This window comes from Palaemon carinicauda, chromosome 8, assembly GCF_036898095.1.
Source record: "Palaemon carinicauda isolate YSFRI2023 chromosome 8, ASM3689809v2, whole genome shotgun sequence".
Classification (NCBI taxonomy): Eukaryota; Metazoa; Arthropoda; class Malacostraca; order Decapoda; family Palaemonidae; genus Palaemon; species Palaemon carinicauda.
Window position 1 is genome coordinate 73,733,566 of NC_090732.1, and position 4,956 is coordinate 73,738,521.

A 4,956-nucleotide genomic window follows, 5' to 3' on the forward strand; every position below is an offset into this window, starting at 1 on the left:
TTGTCTATGCATATCAATGCCCTATCCGTGGTTGTCCCGGAAATTATATTGGCATGACAACTATGCGTCTTTCCAAGAGAATTTCTTGCTACGTACAGCAAGGGGCTATAAAGAATCATGCCCTACAAAGACATAACACCCCTATTCGTCGAGCTGATATCGTCAGTAACACCAAGATTATCGGTAGCGCCCCAGATAGTCGACGTCTACGCATCCTAGAAGCTCTACTGATACAGCGAGATAAACCCACCCTTAATACGACCCAAGAGATGTTTTTGTTACCGTCAAGCCGTCGTATTGATACATCAAGAAACCCCCATCAAGGAGGACCTAATGAAGACACTACCAACCACGAAAATACCCCGAATTTTGACGCCGAAGTAGGACATGATCTCAGCCACGTGGGACACTTTTCTGAGCGGGAGAGCAGCCTGGCTGGCTCAGAGCGCACCTCAGCCAATCAAAACTCAGGTCCCCCGATGACGTCACAGACTGGTATTCCCGGCCGAGATCATCGTACACCAGACACCATATCATATCAGCTCCGATCAACCAATGAAAACCGATGAAAATTCCAGCCCTTTCACTTTTAATCCTGATCCTGGGTATAAATACCACCCGACTGCAGCATCCAACTCACTCTCTACCAGAAGATGAGGAAGGACTTATCCTCGAAACGCGTCGTAGTTTTTACTATTCTGTACCAAAGTTTTACTTGTATTTTGTGAGAATATACTTGAAAAGTCTTCCCGATTTTGTCATTCACCCGACTGATGAATTTTTCAAGTCTGCTGGCTGATTGTAGCGCTCTAGAGAAGAGAATTATCCGGAAAATAGAAAAATTGGATAAGAAAATAAACTCTGCCGATGCAGCCATTACTTTTAACTCAACCTGCCTAAAAGAAGGTCTCCTACCACGATATACCGAAGTCCAGCTGTTCGACCCGTCGGCCCAAAATGATCCTGGTACCCGTGCCTACAGACGTAGCCTCCTCCAGAGGCAGCTCCAACAGAAGCAGGCGCTGAAGGATGAGCTCACAGCCCTCCGGACCCGTCTCGTGGAGGAATGGGTCAACATCAGGGAAAGAAGAGCAGAGCAGAATGAAGACAGTACCGATCCAGACACCCCTCCTGAACCTGACAGCGACCCTGACGAAGATGAGGACGCCCCTGATGAGGACTCCCGAGAACCTGTCGATGACAACCCAGAATTCGACCCTACCAGCCAACAGAGAGAGGACGAGGACATCGGGGGTGGCCTGAACTACCCTGACAACATTACCCATGCCCTCCGAATCCTTAAGAAGAGAGACATGCAGAAGAGGACCCGCACCATCCTGAAGAAATTTATCAACCTCAACGGTGGCAAACTTCGCATACCACAGGAACGCCAGGAGTACATCAATATCTCGGGGTATACCCCGACTCCTGCACAGGAACAAATCCTCAAGATGGGCCTCAACTGCCACTACGTGACCAGGCCAAGGCCCACTGATAAACGCCTCGAGGTCGAGCTGCTACTTGACTCAATCCTCGCCCTTCAAGATCGTGGCACCCTGCGGACTACTGATGCCCTCCAGCCCTTGCTTCTTGCTGAGGCCCTCACTGAGAGGGGTCGTTACACCAGTGGTATCGTCACCCAGGATATGAAGGCAGCTGCTAAGGAACTTAAGCAGGTTGCTGGTGTTACTGTTCGTAGGGCAGACAAGACTGCTGCCTTTGTGCTTATTGACACAGAGGAATACCACAAGAAACTCGACGACATCTTGGCTGATTCCTCAAAATTTGTGCGCCTCACTAGAAACCCTATCGAAGAAATCAAGAAAGAGGCTAACAAAACCATCGAGGCCGTGAATGCAGCAACCAATGCCATGCACCTACCAGTTATTTCAGGGGATTTCTGGCCGGGCTACCTTTATGGCAATGTGAAAAACCCACAAGCAGGGCAACCCCCTACGCCCCATTATAAGTCAATGCCCTACTCCGACTTACCAGCTTGCCAAACGACTGAATGCCATCCTGACGCCCTACATTCCAAATCGTTACTGTGTAGCTTCATCCACTGAATTCCTGGATAAAATTAAGGACTCTACGTGTGATGGAGTTATTGCATCGATGGATGTAGAGTCTTTATTCACAAACGTGCCTGTGGACGAAACCATAGACCTTATCGCTGATAGAGTCTATAGGGACGACTCTACACCATCTCTGAACATCCCTGAACCAGCCCTTCGGACCCTCCTAGCCATCTGTACGAAGAGGGCCCCCTTTACCACCCATCGAGGGCATACCTACTTACAGAAGGATGGTGTAGCGATGGGCTCACCCCTGGGAGTCCTATTCGCGAATTTTTACATGGGAATTGTAGAAGAGAGAGTGTTCTCCCGTGTAGAATGCCCCTTTCTGTACTTTAGGTACATAGACGATACCTTTGTGAAAGCAAGATCATGTGATGAAATCGAGACTTTGAGGAGGATGTTTGAGGACCATAGTGTACTCCGTTTCACCCTCGAACACAGCCAAGATAATCGCCTCCCGTTCCTGGATGTCCTAGTCACCTCGACGGAGAATGGATTTCGGACCACAGTGTATACCAAACCCACAAACCTAGGCATGTGCTTGAATGGAGACAGTGAGTGCCCCACCCGATATAAGAGTTCTACCATCAAGGCTTACGTCAGGAGGGCCCTGTCGCACTGTTCCACATGGTGCGACACACACAAGGAACTGGACCGAATATCTCAAGTACTTGTCAACAATGGATTCTCCAATAAGCACGTCCAAAAGGAAGTCAGGAAAGCAGTAGACAAGTGGTACGAGTCCAACCCCGCCGAGAGAATCGACAGTAGCAATAACATCAAGCTATTTTACAAAGGACATATGCATCCGAATTACCTGCAAGACGAGAAGGCAATGAAAGAAATCATCAAGAATAATGTATCCCCTACTGAAGACACCCAGAAATTAGACTTCATTATATATTACCAAACGGCCAAGACGAAAAGCCTTATTATGAGGAATAACCCAGCGCCCCCAGAGCAGGATTTCTTAAAGAAGACGAATGTTGTCTATGCATATCAATGCCCTATCCGTGGTTGTCCCGGAAATTATATTGGCATGACAACTATGCGTCTTTCCAAGAGAATTTCTTGCCACGTACAGCAAGGGGCTATAAAGAATCATGCCCTACAAAGACATAACACCCCTATTCGTCGAGCTGATATCGTCAGTAACACCAAGATTATCGGTAGCGCCCCAGATAGTCGACGTCTACGCATCCTAGAAGCTCTACTGATACAGCGAGATAAACCCACCCTTAATACGACCCAAGAGATGTTTTTGTTACCGTCAAGCCGTCGTATTGATACATCAAGAAACCCCCATCAAGGAGGACCTAATGAAGACACTACCAACCACGAAAATACCCCGAATTTTGACGCCGAAGTAGGACATGATCTCAGCCACGTGGGACACTTTTCTGAGCGGGAGAGCAGCCTGGCTGGCTCAGAGCGCACCTCAGCCAATCAAAACTCAGGTCCCCCGATGACGTCACAGACTGGTATTCCCGGCCGAGATCATCGTACACCAGACACCATATCATATCAGCTCCGATCAACCAATGAAAACCGATGAAAATTCCAGCCCTTTCACTTTTAATCCTGATCCTGGGTATAAATACCACCCGACTGCAGCATCCAACTCACTCTCTACCAGAAGATGAGGAAGGACTTATCCTCGAAACGCGTCGTAGTTTTTACTATTCTGTACCAAAGTTTTACTTGTATTTTGTGAGAATATACTTGAAAAGTCTTCCCGATTTTGTCATTCACCCGACTGATGAATTTTTCAAGTCTGCTGGCTGATTGTAGCGCCCTAGAGAAGAGAATTATCCGGAAAATAGAAAAATTGGATAAGAAAATAAACTCTGCCGATGCAGCCATTACTTTTAACTCAACCTGCCTAAAAGAAGGTCTCCTACCACGATATACCGAAGTCCAGCTGTTCGACCCGTCGGCCCAAAATGATCCTGGTACCCGTGCCTACAGACGTAGCCTCCTCCAGAGGCAGCTCCAACAGAAGCAGGCGCTGAAGGATGAGCTCACAGCCCTCCGGACCCGTCTCGTGGAGGAATGGGTCAACATCAGGGAAAGAAGAGCAGAGCAGAATGAAGACAGTACCGATCCAGACACCCCTCCTGAACCTGACAGCGACCCTGACGAAGATGAGGACGCCCCTGATGAGGACTCCCGAGAACCTGTCGATGACAACCCAGAATTCGACCCTACCAGCCAACAGAGAGAGGACGAGGACATCGGGGGTGGCCTGAACTACCCTGACAACATTACCCATGCCCTCCGAATCCTTAAGAAGAGAGACATGCAGAAGAGGACCCGCACCATCCTGAAGAAATTGATCAACCTCAACGGTGGCAAACTTCGCATACCACAGGAACGCCAGGAGTACATCAATATCTCGGGGTATACCCCGACTCCTGCACAGGAACAAATCCTCAAGATGGGCCTCAACTGCCACTACGTGACCAGGCCAAGGCCCACTGATAAACGCCTCGAGGTCGAGCTGCTACTTGACTCAATCCTCGCCCTTCAAGATCGTGGCACCCTGCGGACTACTGATGCCCTCCAGCCCTTGCTTCTTGCTGAGGCCCTCACTGAGAGGGGTCGTTACACCAGTGGTATCGTCACCCAGGATATGAAGGCAGCTGCTAAGGAACTTAAGCAGGTTGCTGGTGTTACTGTTCGTAGGGCAGACAAGACTGCTGCCTTTGTGCTTATTGACACAGAGGAATACCACAAGAAACTCGACGACATCTTGGCTGATTCCTCAAAATTTGTGCGCCTCACTAGAAACCCTATCGAAGAAATCAAGAAAGAGGCTAACAAAACCATCGAGGCCGTGAATGCAGCAACCAATGCCATGCACCTACCAGTTATTTCA